Source organism: Vanellus vanellus, assembly GCF_965231255.1.
Source record: "Vanellus vanellus genome assembly, chromosome: 8".
Classification (NCBI taxonomy): domain Eukaryota; kingdom Metazoa; phylum Chordata; class Aves; order Charadriiformes; family Charadriidae; genus Vanellus; species Vanellus vanellus.
Window position 1 is genome coordinate 8,648,605 of NC_138913.1, and position 18,537 is coordinate 8,667,141.

General features: G+C 40.0%; 1 protein-coding gene across 1 annotated transcript in view; it reads right to left on the reverse strand.

Annotated features, from left to right (window-relative positions):
* Positions 1-18,537, reverse strand: part of TBL1XR1 (TBL1X/Y related 1) — a 115,107-nt gene that overhangs the window by 51,977 nt on the left and 44,593 nt on the right. Inside the window, exon 2 of the mRNA XM_082487394.1 lies at positions 10,858-10,922. The gene's annotated coding sequence lies outside the window, so the exon portion shown is untranslated. The remainder of the gene's footprint in view (positions 1-10,857; positions 10,923-18,537) is intronic.

The following is an 18,537-nucleotide window of genomic DNA, read 5'->3' on the forward strand; positions in this document are numbered from 1 at the left end:
TTCAACATAGGATAGCAGAGGCACTGTATAGCACACTGTGAATTTTAAGTCAAGATAGCCATGAAATTGCTCTTCAAATACACTAAAACCATGCACGTGTTAATGGCGTACTATTGTTTCTCAACTCTGACACAGTGTGCAGCAAGTTGCTTGTGCAAATGAGCCACAGCGTGATCTTCCGAATTGTCCGGAGTGATACTCAGCTCTCATAAACCATCCAAGGAAGGGCTACAAACACCTCTCACCCAGCAGTCATGTTTCACCCACTTCTGTTCCCAAACAGGCACTTTTATTTGACCTCTAGGCAATTTTCATGGGTGTAGCCAGAAGAGATATTTGAGGCAGGGCTAGATTATTTATATATATTTTTATATAAGTGTGTGTGCATATATATGTATTTATTATATAAAACCTACTCTGACATGCATTCATTTTCCAATGGAAGATTCCCAGAGAGGTAGCACTGTTCAAAACACAAATTACACGCTCCTAGAGCAAGAAAAGAAGGAAGCAAGGATGTTTTTCTCTGACTCGGATCTCCTCCTGGGATCTCCAAGTGTGATGGTTTGGGCCAGACTGGCCACTGAGATGAACGACAAATGCTCCCCCCGACCTCTCTCTCCAAGAAGAAGAGGGAGAGAGAGAGAGGAAGATTTAAGACCAGGACACCAAGCTCTTTTCCCTACCCAGAGCACTGTGCTTACAAACCACTGTGGATTTTCCAGCAGATGAGTTAAGCCACAAAAATATGTGGAATAATTATCTTTGCTTAAGCTGCAACGCTTTTTCTTCAAAAGCAAGCACTGGGGTTCCTAACTGATGAGTCTTGCATAGTTGAGATCTTTGTAAGTGGATGTCATCCCCTGCAGCTGTAACTTGGCACTTCCAGCAACTCTCCACTCAAGCTCTGCCTTTGCTGATGTTTCTCCTCTCATGCCTTGTGCAAAAAGTCCCAGATTCATCTTGGGGTAACAACAGAACCTTAGGAACCCCCAAAACAAGGTTTTTGCCATAGGTTTGCTATGTATAGATACCTCAAGTTCTCTTTGGAAGACTTTAAGATCTACGTATGTAACACTCCTTTCAAAGCATAAGTTCAAAGACATTTACATAACAGATTAAACTGTTTTCCAAATCAGACAAAAAAAATTAGTCCAAGACCTGTTATGTGCTTCTGAATTTGCTGAGCTATAATGTTCATATTCATTATATCGTTTTCTCCCAGGAGGCAGTTTCTGTCCCTTGTTCCTAACAGAAGACGTGATTTACTTCTATACGTGTCAAATTTGCTAATCTGGCAAAACAGAACACACCATAAGATTGCTGAAGTTGTCTCCAGGTTACGCATAATTAAGCTCTCACTTTTCAAAGACAAAACCTGTTGTTCCACAAACAAACTGTGCTTGTTAGGAAGACCACTGGGCTCCCCCCTTGAGTCCAGTCTGTATTAACAAGTATCCATCTCAAAACTAGCGAGGCTATTTTCCCTCCCATTATATTATGGGAAAATTATCCCAAAAATCTTACTCCCCTGATGGCCTGATGGATGAGATCTATTTTCTAATTTCCAGCCTGAATGTACCCCTTGCCAAGATACACACATTTATTTCTTCTTGTCCCACTGCTGTCTTCAGTCTAACACAGAAAACAGTTATACTCGCCCACGTCTTCATCAACTCCTCATGTATTTAGAGAAAGCAATTATATCCCCTTTCAGACTTCACTTTACTGGGATAAACCAACCAACCTCGCAGTGTCCTCTTGTGAGATGGACTCAGCTCTTCCCTCACCGTTTCCATAGTCCTCTTCTGCACCTGCTCCACTTTACACTCATCTTTCTTGAATGTGGTTTACCAGAGTAGTTCAGTGGTAGACACAGGGATTTAGCGGTGCTGCCTTCCACACGAGCAGTGTTAACACCTTCCTATTTCTACCATAAGTACCTCTTCACCTTACAGGTTTTAGGACTGCATTTTTCAGAGCTGCGAGGTACAAGTGAAAAGATATCCTTTGATTTTACTGGCTAATATACTCAAGTCTTTCCATTCGTCTGTCATTTTCAAGAGATGAGCACCCAGGTTGGGGCAAAAATCACATCTACCCAGAAGCGCACAGCCATGCATCATGTGCTATAAAATTTCAGACCACTTTTTCCACTCAAGTCCTGAAGATCATCTGGCTCTTCCTTTAGGATACTCTGTTCCTAATCTATACTGACAGCACCTCCCAACTCTACATCACTGGCAAATTTTGTTGCAAACCCCTACTTTTGGTGCCAAGTTCATTAGTAAATACATTAAGGTCAGCCCAAGACAAGATTCTTAAGACAACAAACTTCCTTTAGGCCCAGCACATCCCTCGTGAGCACAAACTGACATGACCTCCCTTTAACACCCTCCTTACCTCGCAATTCTTCTACGACATCTCATCAGTATGTTAACTAATAAATTCCTATGTATTGCTGGAACAAGTATAATACCACAGTCTAGACAGATCAGCTCTAGCTTATTCTTTTGTCTAAAACCCAAAATGAACAACTCTATGAATGAAAGACAACACAGATCCCACTATAGGTGTCCATGAAGCCCATGTGCTTAAGTCATGTATATTTTGATTATAAATATATATACAGACACACAAAATGCAGAGTGTAGCAACCTTTCCTCAGTTCCCCCCCAACGCAAAGCCACAGCTCCCATGAATTCCAGACACAGGGATGTTAGGACTAATATTTCAGAGGATCGCAGTTATGTTAAGCCATGTAACATTCGTTCTTCTTCCAAATATGCTACCGCATGTCCAACTGCAGATGAACAAAAAGTAGTCCGATGAAAATAAGAAGCAGTAACAGTCCAAGCGGTATTGCCAGCCTCAACGGGGTAATCTCTGCAACTGCCATGACACCGTCATAATGCAAGACAAAAATCAGTACTTTATTCAGTTTGGGTTAGGAGAAAAAGGAAACTCAATTGAAATACATGGACCACCATATAGAGGCAACCACAGCATATGTGACTGAAAACCAAAAGAGACTGTGCTCGTTCCTGCAGAGGTAGACCTGCTGCAACACTTCAGTCCGCTTCAGCAAAGAGAACAGTGGAAAACAACTGGATGGGTCAATGAAAGTGACTTCGCTTCACAGCGGCCTATTAATGACAGCTTTCAACTTCAGGCAAAACACAGGACACACAAGAGTCTGCCTGCTGACTGCGGTGGACTTTCAACCGGGTATCTAATAAACTATGACAGCATAGGAAATATCTAAGTAATACCTGAAATTGAACGATTCAGCACAAAAGGAAACTGTTTTTAGAAAAAGTTAAATATAAAAGAAACTGGGAATTAGGCTAGTGTAAAGGTATGCCAACAATCTATTCTAAGCTGCATTCACATTCACAAACTCACAAGCAAAGTAGTTGTTTGCTTATCGTAAAAAGCATGAAATTTGCAGGGGAAAAGGTAGTAATGATCTTGCCTAGAGAGGAGCACATCACCTCAGGGGTGCCAATGGTAGGAAATAATAACGTGTACAGTATCTTCTATTTAGAACAAAACCCTAGCATCTCTAACGCCGTTTCATTTTTGCAATTTATGTAATTAACAGTTACCTCCTAACAGTGCTTCCTTGGGATCAAATATCCTTACCTACTCCTCAGGTTACTTCCCATGTCCCAGATGGTCACTCTCCAGAGAACATCTTCTGTGCCTCAGCCAATTCTTGGTTAAATCCATTTTGATGGCTCATTAGTAGAATAATTTATCAACTGTTGCAAGAATAGCTGTTATAAATTTGTTTTCTATGTAAATCAGGTTCCATGCAACTAGGATGGAATTCCAGCCTTTTCAAATGCATTTTAATGTGAAATGCTGACATCAACTCTTAAGTTCATGTGATTATTTTTTCCGTTTATGTTATTAGTAATCAGTTTTTCTGGCACTCTTTTCTGTTCCAGTTCAATCACTCAGTTGAATTACTTGAACTCCCGGTGAACTGCACCAAAAAAAGGAAAATTAACTAATGCCTCATTTGATCTTGTGACCATAAAACTTGTGTTTTCATTCCCTCTTTAACCTTTGACCATCTATTTTTCCCCTTAATTTGTGTTATGTACCTGATAGTTTTAAATTTGTTTCTTTTAGTCACAAAAAAAGAATCCACTCTGACAGCTGATCTGCCTTCTATTCATTTTAACCATTGTTGACTTTATTCTAGATTCTCATTAATAAGCACTTCTTCATAGTCCATCATACATGCACATTATTTGACTTACTATATTCTCTTCACCAGAAGTGCACAGCTATTTTCACAAAAAGTAGCAACTATGCTAACAGAGAAAAGCAGCTTACAAAAGAGTGAAATGGCTGATTTCATAAAGGCTCATTTGCCAGTTTATTACTTTATTAAAGTCCTCTCCTTTTCATATTGTTATGATGGAGTTGAACTTAATTTATTCTACAAGGCTTATCTATTTTTTCTAAGCAGATGACAAACACCCGAATACATCATAAGACATTTTTAAAACACACGTAGACCCTAATAAAATATGGGCCATCTACAGCCAAAAGAAATGAAATGGGAAAATTTCATGAATATCATTAATGAAGACAAATATTCCAAATATGGCTCAACATTTGACATCAATACCCTCCATTTGTGCAAATATTAAATTTATGGGTGTTGATCCTATACCTGCCTGCCAAATATCAACCCCAGGAGGATTCAGATTCCCCATCTTGAATAGTTTTTTATGTATGTTTGTTAAATCACAGTAAGAACACCATACATGACCTTCCTGTCCAAGTATGGGTGCACTAAGCCAGTGACTACAATCTTTATTTCTATTCATATGGTGAACTGGAGAACTGGCACATAAATACAGGCTTCTAGATATGGCATCCATGTCAATGGTCATGCAGATGCAGGTTCCCCGGTCTTTGGTGGCCAGCAGGTCTCAGTTTCTCCAAAGCAAATAAAAGTCAGTATAGTCAGTATCATTCCTCCCAGCCTAGAGACTGCTGGTCATTCTGCAGCAATATTCTTTATCTCCCAGCATCAACACCACTCAAACTAAGGGCAGCTTTTACTTCTGTTGATTTGAACTAATATCAACTTTCTGTTGACAACAAGGAAACCTGGATCAAGAACCGATTGTGGAAATGACACATTAACACGATCTTCCGTGAAATAACCTTACTCTACTCTGGAAGGTAATGCTCATGTGCTTGGAACAAAAGAGCTTGTCCTTCAGTTTTCTCTATGGCATCCTACTTCACATACACCTTTTTCAATGTGCAACAAGCTTAGTCACTGTCAAGAACATTTAACATTGTATTTCTATTTTTTTCATATAATAGAGTGGGGAAAGGGTCATTTCAGGTTACACAATTTTACCATGGGCATATGGCAGTGAACCCACAGCAGAAACAAAATCTCTCTCTCCTCTAAAGCAGATGGCATGCTGATCAAGTAACATATAATCTAATGCTAGCTGCACTACTACTGCTGCTATTAAATATACCAGTATAAACCAGTATAAACTGGCAAAGACAGAAAAACCCAAGGCAGGGGAGGTGAAGGCGGAGGAAGACTACAAGGAAAAAAAAAAAAAACACAGAGTAAAAAAGCTGTAAGAGAAGACAAGCTATTGCAGCAGAACCAGCCTCTTTTCAGGTACATTTAAGATTTAAACCCAGAAATGGCAATAGGCAAGGAACAGCAACAGCTCTCATCCTGTTTTAGAGAACGTTCCCCTGGTTTGAGATACTGGCTGCCTTCCCTTTGCTCTTGTGATTGCGCTGCACTGGGCACCTGCCAGGGGCTACATATCCTGGCTACTTAGATAATTACATATTTATGAATCTGCCGAGAATTCTTAGTCAAAGCTTATTTCTGAACTGCAAAACGCTTAGAGAATCAGCAGAGAAAGTTCTCTGACAAATGCTACTTCAAAATACTGCCACCACTTCTTAAATATTTTTAAGGACAGCGGTTTCCCTTTCAGATGATTCATTCAGTAGTGAACTTTAACTAATGGTAGGAAAAGGAGACAAGGGATATTTCCTTCTGAATCAGAAAGGGATCTTACTAGTGTGTTTAACTTGCTTTCTGTAAAAAACCAGAAAATTAAAAAACCCTTCCAAAAAATGTATCTGCAGTAGTACATAAATTTTTAATGCTTATCACAGTATGCACCCTACCACACCACACAATTTTTCTTCTGTATCATATTATTAGCACTTCCTCTTCAACACATATACCACTACATCAGCTAATTCATGCCAATCCAATAAACAGGATTTATGGATGAACACTCTGAAATACAATTGTTCAGCTGTATCAAATTATCAGACAAAATTACATTGCACTTCACCTTCCTTCATAGATAATAGCACCCATTGATTTTAGAAGGAGCAGAACAGTCCAAAAGTTCATGTTGTCACTTAGACTGTTTCCAAACCTGCTAGAAATATTTTTTTTTTTCACTTTTAGAGCTTTATTCCATAAACGGTACAACCAACAGCCTCAACAATAAATTTCATGAGCGCTTTTCGGCCCTACCATTGAAAACACTTTCAAGCTTGGTTAGCTTTATGCATGCAAGTGCTCCTTATTTATATCACAAAAGAACTATTCCTACACTTGAAGATACATGTACACAGATGCGTATGTATTTGAAGAATAAGGGCGCTAGTCTTGCAGGATTATTTATTTTGAAGCAACTATTCATGTCACTTGCAGCCAACATCTTAAGTGCTGCCAAGTTTCATAAACTTTTGAAAGCAGGGGTCCCTGTTCTCAGTGTAATGAAAACCAACCTTCAGCCCTACCATCTTTCAAAGGTCTGCCGACCCGCAGATATTCTTTTGTACATACTTATAGCTGTAAGATGACATTCAGCTCCTGTTGAAACAAAGTCAATTCTGCAATTCCAGCGCAAACCCTGGAGCTAGCAGCAGGGACCTCACGCTGTCCTTGGCAGGCACTGGCAGAGGCAGGGCTTCCACACCAAACCCAGCTCCTCCAGTTCGGGGTACAGGCTCCTGCCCTCTCCCTTGCTTGTCTTCTTCTCCACGAAACCATTTTAACATAATGGACCGGCAGAATATTAATTGGGCAGACAGATCAGCATTTAGATGGGTTTAGCTCCTGTTGAACCACAAGCTAATAGTTATATTCATTTATTCCTTCAGCTGTCTTCTAAGGAGTGGTAAGGTCACAGGATGACACTACAAAAGGCATCACAAAGGGGTTTGAAGAAAAAAAATCTTGCTGCAGTCTTGGGGAAGTTTTTGCAGGCAATCTTCCAATCCCTTCACTGAAGGCCTTTTTCTTTGGAGTGACTTATTCATCCTCCCCAGCTCCTCCAACCACTCCTGCCATTTCTGGGCTAAATCCACTGGGTAGATAATCATGTTGAAGTGTTGCACCCATGGAATTTCCTGGCCCAAGAGACTCAGTGCCTGCAGAGTTGTTCTCCTATAACAGGTCTCTTACATGTAAGAACAGTTGATGTAACACATAATGGGTGGGTTATACCTTCAAAGCACAGTGTGATATATTCATCTAAAAGTAGACAGCACTGAAAAGAACTGATTTAAACCACCTACTATGTATTCCCCTCAAAAGACTGAGGACGTGACTTAGCTGTTGATGACCCCACTTTCCTGGAGACGAAGCAGCTTTGTGCTCACCGCCTATCCTCAGACTTTGCCTGTATCAGCTTGTAATAAATGATAACATCCTCTATTCTCTTCTGCAGGAGACCTTTTCAACTGATCAGTGTGTTGATCTTAGTCAAACTAACCATGTAGCAAAAGATGGAGCCGAGAACCTGGGCGCAGCATCTTCCAGGTTGCCTCTCGGAAGGCCACCACGTTGCCTTTCTTGCTTGATTCTTTCACAGCCCTTTTTTTGGTTACTTCCTGCGAAAGTAAATCTATCACAGCAAGCTGTTGTATGATAGTCAGAAACTGGTACTTCCTAGCTTTCTGTAAATTCCTGGGTTTTGCACGCTCCTTTCTATGTATGTAGATATACACCTATGTGTATATAGATACGTGCACACACAAGCACACCCATATATAGCCACACATATGGATGCACATGCACACACAGAGGCTTGCTTCAACGACGGGTAGAAGACAGAAAGGCAAACTGTTTTGCTTCTAAAACTCACAAGAGAAGCCTTGTAAAGTACGATGAAAATCTCCCTCAGGTAAGCTACCTGTTCCAAAACATAACAAGGAAATTAATTTGATAAAGCCTTTGCGGAAAACAGGATATCATCTTTTGCTTAGGCCAAAGGTCCAGCACTTTCAATTTTTATTTCCAACACATTCATGGGTCCTTGTGACTGTGGATTAAGTACCCAGTTATCAGCCTCTAAATGAACCTTCAAAATCCCAGAAAAAGTAGCATTATACACTAATTTTCCTTCACTTAACAGGCCTTTTTATCTTTCCTTTGAGACTCTGAGGAACAATACAGCTGACTGGAAGAATGGGAAGGAGAACTTGCATTGACTGAACACGGCCATACTCTCTTAGCAGGCTATATCACAGTACAAACGTTTCATTAAAAAACAAATGCCAGCAATTCTCATATGTTTTGAAGGAGTAACTGATATTTTACCCTATTTAGTTATCATTTAACATATGTGACGCAAAAAAACCCATCTTTTAATTACCTTTAAAATAGAAAAGCAAAGAAAGAACAAAAGAGGATGTGTAACTTTTGTGTTTTACTTTTCTCTTTTTTGAGTACTAAGAAATGGAACTGACAATCATGACTAAAAAAACTGAGAAATGATACTAGCACTTTTGATCGAGGGAATCAGAAATGCATTTCTGATTGAAATATATGTATTGAACACGGGTAGTCAAGTCAAACCAAGTCCTGTTTGAGAAAAGAATACAAACTGCTTTTTTGAGGTCAGTCTCTGGCCCATAAACATCAGAGAGAAAAACAACATAATAAAAACCTATAAAAGTCGTCTTTACTATAAACCAGATTAAGTTATGATTACATTTGGGATGATGAAGAGTATGTCTAGCTTGCCTCAAATCTACATCCGAACTGTTTCAAAGTTAATTAAGAGATGAGTAATTGTTTAGAAATCTCTAGAATAATAAAATATAACAACTTATAGCACAAAAGCAGCCCTTAAAGAAAAGAGTGGGGAGTATTTCACTTCACTACAAGTAACAGTTGAGTATGTTTTATGATCACCGTAACAACTAGCATGCCCTTGAGACTGTGCAATTCTGAATTTCTAATATAATTTGCAGGGGGAAAATTAGGACAAAATGCAGTAACATTTCAAGTACAGTCTCTCAGTATTTTAAAATTTTATGAAGTATAAGGACTAGGTTAATATGGAATGAGTCATGTTTTTAAGAGAAGCAGTAATACAGACCTGTATTTCAAATCACAACTAAAACCATGTTCAACTAATACAAAATAAAAAGAAATCAGAGTAGCTTTTTGATGGAAAAAGGTCAACAACAATAATGAAAACTTTGCAAAAATAAAAAAGGCTGAAAGCACTGCTAGTTTCAGTTTGGGAAAGTTAAAAGATCAGGCTAAGCAACCAGGTAAAAATGATGCCTTCTCGCTCAACAAATCTGTTCCCACCAGCTGAAATTCATCCCAAATCAATAGAAGCTTTACACATATCAACTCTGAGCCTAAACATCAGGGTATTAAATAACATACACATTTGGTGCAGATCTTCTGATTTCAGAGTTGTATTTGCTTTATTTAGTGCAAAATACATGCTGCATTACAGTTCACTCACAGAATTACTTACTGCCTTCCAAAGTAAAGCAGTTAAATCCAAGTAAACTCTCTTGGAGTGCCATTTTGCTCACATGAGAAAGACAGTGGAGTTGCAAAGGTATAAGAGAGTCTATAATTTATTTCCATATTCTTTGGATCCATACCCACAGGCAACCAATGGAACCCAGCACAGCTCTCGGATCCCAAACCGAGTTTTCAAAGCTAGTGGTTAGAAATACTATCCCTTTACTTCTGCCCTGAGCACAACGATCTAGAAATGCCTGAAATACAAAACTCAGGCTCGCACTTTATGCATTTATTTCTTAAGGCTAATGCTGCAATTACCATTCTTGTAGTACACCTCAACTGTGACAACACAAGATACCAAATCACTTATTTGATCAAAGCTGGAGCAGTAAGTTCCAGTCCTCCTCTTCAGACCTCATCTCTGCCTCCCATCTGCACAATTATCAGGAAGCATAACTAAACCATAAAGACAGCCTGCAAATACAAACCTCCAATACTCTGTAACATTGAGTAATGTTCCAGAGATGGAATAAGAAGATCGCATCAACCAAGCCCCTTTGTATAGGAGCTAAGATTTTATCTTCACTAGTCTCACGCTGCCAAACATGCTAAAGCAAAATACACCTGACAATGCATAATTATTTTTTTTTTTAATATATAGGAGAAGCTGTTAGTACTGAAACAAACTGCAGAGAGCATCCAAGTGGGGGCAATAGAGCACTCAGCTCAGCTACAGCTTGCCCCAAACAGGCTTTTGGCCAAAAGAGGAAGCAAAACCAGTTACCAACAGGATGAGCTGTGTTAATGTCAAGTCACACTTCTCACTTCAGAATTAACATGCTGCACTACTTTCCCCAGGATAAAATCCAAACGCAATCGTAATATTTTTGTCAAACAGAATAACGGTCTAGAGGTTTCTTAAAAAATTAAAATAATCCACTTGTGTACTAAAAGGCAGTTGTTCTAAAAATACTATTTGCAATACAAGATGGCTTACAGTATATCTGCAGGAAGGAACCACACCACGTTTAGTCATTTAAAAAGGTACTTACCATTGGCAGTGCATTGATATGCGGAAGTTTTCCTTACAGGTGCCTCTTGCCGCAGAAGGGTGATGCTGACAAGGAAATAAGGAGACAAAATAGGAAACATAAATATTTATTATTTTGAAAACAGTGGTGTTAACACAATAAAACGTTATCAAGTGTGGGCCTTCACGGTTCTTGAAGCCTACTCTGAGGAGCTGAGCGATGACTGCTGAATTTGTACACAGCCTAGAGCAGCAGCGATCAGGCACAGGAGAGCACACGGAGCTGGGGTTTTGCATATATCCTGTCGCTACCCACATCACACGAACTGCCCCTGCGGGGAGCCTGAAACACGGACCTTTGAACAAATAAGCCCGCTGAATGAATACTTATACCGTCAGACCTCTAGACAGTCGCACCCATTCAGCAGGAGCGTACACAAACAAAACAATTTGTCTATAAAACTCCTGCTGTTTGGATGTTGCCTTAGCTCTCCAGAACAGGCTTTGGGAAGTTAACTAGGCAAAGGAGGCAGATTACAGAATCTTCTGCCCATGCCAAATTTCTTCCGGAAATAAACCTCAGCTACTGACTTCTAAACACACTGAAAAGCCCCAACATTCCAGCAGCTTGACTTCCAAAATGGTTACATCCACTGAAAAGTAGTTAAAAAAAAAAAAAAAAAATATATATAGAAATGTGTTTTCCTAACACATACTGCACTAAACTCCATTTATGTACACAGGTGTGCCCATGCACCCAGATAGTCTCCTACAGTCACTCCTGCAGTGACCTCAGTAATTAAAAAAAACCCAGCTCATACTAGTTGCTGGTTACATTTGACAACATGTACAAAATAGAAAACTTCCTAGTGCAATATTCAAGAGAAATCTTTCCCGTCTTCAAAAAAAAACAAAAACATAATCCAAAAAATCTGTGCTGTCCTACATTTTACTAATATTCTTTACGTATCAAAAATAATTTTTTGCATCTAACAGTAAAATAGGTAAGTATAAGCAAACATGTTTTGATGTCCAAATACGTGTTAACTCCATCCACAGTAACATCCATTTTTACTCGGTAATGACAAATGAATTTTATTCACACTACAATTCCTGAGTAGTTGCTCTCCATACAAATACTTGCCAGACTACTTTTGCTTGTTAGGAAATAATCTAATCGCCCACTCAATGAGAAGGAAAGGGGACAGATGGACATGAGTGACTAATAAAGTATTATCCAACTATTTTTAGACTGAACGATGTACAAAGGATCTGTAAACTGTGTTCAAAAACTTTTACTATGAGTAAAGAATAACTACGTTTTTGGGGGCTCACAATCAACACAAAGTTCTCATGTGGAATTTTCAAGCTCAATCAGTAAGAAATGGTTTATTATAAAGCCATTTTTGGACCTGGCTAAAAAAAGAGCTGCAGCAATCAGGCTTATTTTATTCTTGGGATATCCCACCACACCACGATGGCAGGCAGAAACGTAACCTACACAGTGCAAGCAAGAGGCACTGCAGAGGATGCTGAAGAATGCAGGAATGATGGGAATTGAAAGAATTTACAAACATGCTCTTGTTCCCTTGCTTAGTTGTACCGATGCTGCAAAAATTATGTAAATAGGCTGAGGAAAACTCCGCTCCTCAAGTGGCAGAGTTTCCCATGCAGAGCTACTCAGAAAGTTTGTTTTTTCCACAGCCAGAGTTGCAGAGCAATAGACAAGAGAAAGCTTTACAGCCTCCCTCGGCAGACCCCATACACAAATATTACTTGCTTCTAGCAAGAGTTTCCCTTAATAACAGAACAACACACCAACCAAGCAATATTTACACTCTTCTTCTAAGAACAGACTAAATCATTATAAAAGCTGTATGCAGAGGAGGACTCTGCTGCCCTGAGTGTGCCACTTGGTTTGGGTTATTTCATTTGGGAAGGAACATGGCAAACATAAATAAAAGGATGATTGCACAAACATAAACCATTTTCTTCAATGAAAAAAGGCTTTCTTCAGTATACACTGCCCAAACTGTCTCCTTCCAACACCCCTTTGCCCTTGTGCAATCTTCCGAGTGCTGTACTTATCGTCGAAGCCAGAGAAGGAAACCTTTCCGTCTGATCCGTGGAAGAGGCTTCTTGTCCTTCGCTTTATAACTAAACAGGGCAGTGACACGGAAAGAAGCTGGAAGCAAAGACTCAAGAGAGCAGAGAATGAGAAAAGAAAGGGTTCACTGACTCTGCTTCATTCCTCACTCATGTTAATTGGTTGTAGGCTCCAGTTTTAAATAAGAGTGCTTGAAATGACACGTAAACATTTAGAAAAGTCTGCGATGTCCTTCTTCAGAATCAAGTACTGAGTACAAACGCCTCATCAGCAGCTTTTTTCTTTCCAAATTTATCCTATTGGATTTTGCCATTTTGGCACGTACCTTGAAACAATGCAGGTGACAGTTATAATTTATTGATTTTAGCCTATGCCTCACCTCTATAAACCACTTTTAAATACCTTAAACCATTGACCAGGTGTAGTAACAACTGCGCTATGTGACACTTAAAAATAATCCACCAGATGCCCTTGAAGTTGATAAAGCACACCTGGGGAACGCACAGTAGCTTGTGAGTTTGGATCCTTCACCTCGGAGGGGCTGGGGGCTCACCACTGACGGATGACGAATGCCTTCAGCACCGACTGCATACTGCTCCCCTCGACTTAAAGAAATGAGGTTTTGCTGCCTGTGTACTGAGCTGCTCCCAGCCTGCGCTCACCAGCTTCGCCCACCCCGGGTTTTTCAGCACAAGAACGACCCACCCGATGCCTGTGTCCCCTCACGACATCACACCCAAATGCCCAACATCATCTCCTCAGGAAGAGCATCCCGCTGCACTGCGCAGAGCGGCAGCAGCTCCTGAAGCCATAAACTCTTGAGACCTGCTTGCACGCAGAGGTGCCAAAAAGGTCCAGACAAACAGGTTGCACGAGGCAGGCGGTTCCCATCTGCAGGGCCAAAACTGACACCCCAAACCACCTACCAAAAAAGCAAATACCAATCCATGCTGCGAGCACAGATTGGGCTGCTGTTATCAACCGAGTAATAATCGTGTGGTACGAAGACGAAACCACAGATAAAAACAACCGTGGCACTGCACAGTGACAAATCTGGTTATAAACACTTAGCACAGATGTACACTAACGTTATTCCTTACCTTACCTGTTTCCAAACATAATCAGTTCAAAACAATGATTTCTCTAGAAGCTATTTACAAAAACGTTTAACCATTTTCTTCTAGAAATGCTGTCATTTATGCTATTTTCTCTTACCCATCCATGATACAAGGAATTACACTGGGTTCGTGCTATGGCTAAAACAATGTTGTGTGCGTGAGCTCTGAATCGCTTCTGTTCCTCATGTGAACTTGTGCGCTCATGTTTTTCTTCTAATCCTCTTAGGATCACACTGTTTATACTACTTTCTGAGATTCCGGTGCTATTTGAGCTTTTACAACAAATTTAGTCATTAGATGTTGTGCTTTGTGAATTACAAGAGCCTTTTAAGGACACAGTATCTTTTCTTCTAAATTCTCCTCAAGTATCCTGCTTTTATCTGGATTCAGTATCTGGAAAGAGTGTCCCAATCAAAACAGAATTAAAAATAACTAAATCCTGGATATTCCCCTCGGTAACTAGGCTGCAAAACGCATCAGACAATAGTCTTAAAAGCCTAAATTGAAAACTAATGACTCCATTGAATCTTTCCTTTCAGTTGGTTAATAGGCATATACAAAACTAGCAGTGATTCTACCACTGCCGTGCTTGGAACATAAACAGAGAAAAAGTTATTTCTTTTAATCACAGTTCCACAGCAATGCATGGCAATTTTTTTAAGCAATTCAGCACTTCTACAATAACATCCGTTTTTCAGATCTAACAGAGAAGCTGAACTGAGATAGATACCAATTCAAAAAATTCAAGAGAAACAAATACATGGGGGGGGAGGGGGGGGGGGGGAGGTGGAAATTGGGACCACACACAAGACAGCAATAAAAACTGTCATTACCTGCAACTAGTTGGTAGCAATAGAGTTCCTAGTGACAAGATGACGCAAACAAACTGCACCAACACTCAACTCTGGGGGGGGGGGGGGGGAACAGCGGCACAGCACTGGAGTACGCTCGGATGGAGGGGGCATCACTGAGGGTATTTTACAAGAAGCCTCAACAGGCAACACTCAAAGCATCCGAGACCTGCCCAGAGACATATCCACCTGTATTCCTAAACTCCATCTGAAATGGCTTTTCTCTGTCAATTGAGAAATCTTTATTTCCTGATCTTTGTTCTATCTTTAGGCCTCTATTATGTCAGAAATACGGAAAAACCTGACACAAGTAGCTTTCTGGATGTTTCAAAAATGAAATGCCTAACATATATATTCATGTAACTTAAAAGTTGCACAACTTTACACACTTCAGAAATACTCTTTCATATAGCAAGCACCTGTATGTCTACAGACATACATGAGCCAACAAAACAAAACAGGGTATCTGAGGGAATAAAGAATAAGAATTGGGTAAGCAGACAACACTATTCTGGGGAAAAGATCATGCAGATATAGGAACCCGTCTTCAAAAGTGCACAGAAAGAGGGTTCCCTATGCAAGGAGAACTATAGGGAAAGTCAGATCAGAGCAAATGAATATTGTAGCAGCTACATACAATTTTCAGCACCAATTTCTAATAAAAGTCAAAAATTGAGGCAATCACAGAAGATAGCTTACAGCTCCCTGGAAGCAAAGGAAGCTAAATTGCTGGAGAAGAAACCATCTTAGCCAGCTCTATTAAAAACACATAACGGAGAAGAGTAATCTTGTCAATACCAATCAGTCGGTACCACTGGGGAAGGCGGGAGGGTGAGCCGCGCTGCCGCACGATTTCACTTGCAAGGCATTTAAATGACATTCATTAGTAAGTAACCCAATTCACATAAACTGAAAGTTAAAAGATCCAAGAAAATGAAGTTAAATCCAGTCTAGACTGGGAAACAGCACAAGTAGTTATTACTCCAAGCGCTGAGTGTTACGTGAAGGGACAATGGCCTGTAGATAGTCACAAAATCCCATCTTCACAGATGGCTACATCTAGGATGGGGGCCCACCTACCTATGCAAATTCAAGGTAGTTTCTAATTGGTGTTGCTTATTTGTTTTCTGAAAATAGTGGACATGATGACTAGTGATACATTGATAATAATAGCAGCATATTGATAAATAATTTTGGCGGGTTTTATTCTAGGGCTGTTTTACATTTAAATTCCTCACTGCAAGATTAATCAGAGAAAAGACAGATTAACAGCCTGTCAAACTGGGTGCTGTCAGCAGACTCACTGCAAACTGGAAAGCAGAAAAAAAAACGTCTTTGTGTAAAAAAAAAAATAAATCTGATGTGCAGCATTTAGGAACTACCCTGTTATTCTCAGCAAGTTTATTACAGATTTCAAATACATACCTAAAAACTGAACCAAAAAAACAAAATATACCACTTAAAAAAAAATTAATCTGAATATTTTTTTCCCATTCCATTTCCTCAAGGTAGGAAGAGCCATTTTTCCCGTGACACTAATTCAGCCTGCTCCAGCTTGCCAAATCGACTCAGCCACACTGCTCAGTGACAACCCTTCCCTTGACCATGCAGAGTCCATTAACTGAGATGAGCCTTCACACCTGAACGCAAGGAGGCACCTGCTTTTGTCAACACGGGAAGGTGTTTGTAGGGAACTGTTAGTTGCGAGGTTACCTGGAGATTTAAATTGATCTCCCATTTGGGGATATGGAACAAAGCTCAAACTGCTTCCCTGGGAAAAATACGTTCTTCCCTTTCTCTGCTTCTGCTTACAGTGCCCGCCTTGTCTGTGTTTTTAAATATTCAGAACAACGTATTCCTCTGCTTTGGGATTAATGGTGGCCTTGCAGAAGAACCGATCTAGATTATGGCAAGCATCAGAAATCGTTAACAGAGGGGCAAAACCACCACTGTACATATTTCTTAAAGAGCTTAATTTATTGAATTCATTAAAATTCTGTCTCAAATGTGCCATACTTTGGGAGGTGGGATACATGTTTTAAGTAGATATCACATTTGGAACTGGGCTCAAAATGTTTAAAAACGGAAAATTCCAAAATTAACAAGAGGAGATGACAATATATTGTGTCATTTTCAACCCTACTGAATGTAACCACCATTTAAAAGTGCTGTCCCTCATTATCAGTACCACTACCACCCCTATTTTTTTGGGCAACTAGAAGCCAAACAGGGCATTCTTCAGATTAAAAGCTTGATCTACATTTTTGTCGAGCCAAGCTAGTGAGCTGCAGAGAACATTTAGACGATGCAGCAGGACTTGGGTTCTGCTGCAAGACACGGCGTTTGCAGATGGTTTGACGTCAACAGGCTCAAGAAGTCCCACTGTGGCCACTGACCCTGAACATCGCGTACACCCAGTGTTGTTGAAGTTGTGGCTCTCCTCCTATCCGAGAACACATTAGGAAGGCTGGTTGCCTTCTGTAGGAGCACCTTGCAGGATATTTGCCCTCACAGAAAATATCGGGTTTAAAAACAGATGTATACCAAAATGTTCTAGAAATCCACCTTATTGGTGATATTTGGCATGTAAAAGTAATAGCACAGCCTGAAGAAATGGGATCCAAGAATTCTTTTCATATAGCCCTCAAAATTATGAGTTACTTTTAATACTCAATAGCACTTAAAAATCCATAGGTATGAAAACGTTTTTTTTGAAAACTTAAAGTTATACCTGAGGTCAAAAGTAAAGTTTGTGGTGGAGCTTGGGCTCATATACTCCAGATGTTCCTGCGATGCAGCTCCCCTAAAATAAGGTGTTTATAATGTGTTCCAGATTCTTCCTAAAATTATTATTACTATTATTATTTTGTGCAAAGCCAGAGAAAAACATAAGACTCTCATGCTGCCAGAAAGGTAACACTGACTGCCCTGAAGTCATCCATTAAACGTATCGAGAAATAATTAATTTTATTTTCAAAAAATACTCCTCATCAAAAGCTGCTGTACTTCTGCTTACAGTCCCCTCTCACTTCCCCAGGAATTTTTAAAAACTGAGTGATATTTGGTCCACGATGTACTTGTGCAGTAGCACCACCTTCTATAAAAATTTGTGTTTTGTTCATATTTTCACACAAATAACCTACAGATTAAGCTCTTTCTATACAGGTAAACCCTGTCATTAAGCAGCAGTTCAAGTTGCCCAAGACCAATGAACACACAAGGAATTTTTCCCTTTCTCAAATCTCCGCACCCTACCACCAGTAGACAATACGATCTTTCCTCCAAACCCTCCCACCTCTGCCCTTCCCACGCTCCCATCATTTCTCTAACGGGGTAATTTTGCTGCATTACATGAGGGCTTTGACTCACAAGGAGTTAAAACCTACCCAGAGGGGGCTGCCCTTGTGCATGCACTGGTTGTCCAGCCATCCCTGCTAAAAGGACAACTTATTCTAACACAGTAACTACTGAACGGTGACAGACTGCAGAGTAGGGTATAGGAAAAAAGACTGTGCCTCTCACTACCATGGCAAGCTTTCCTGCTTCACGATCAGGTAAGCTATCCCTGCAGCCAGGGCTAAAAATTTCGAGGGCAGAGAGACAGCAAGTTCCCAAATAAGCTGCCT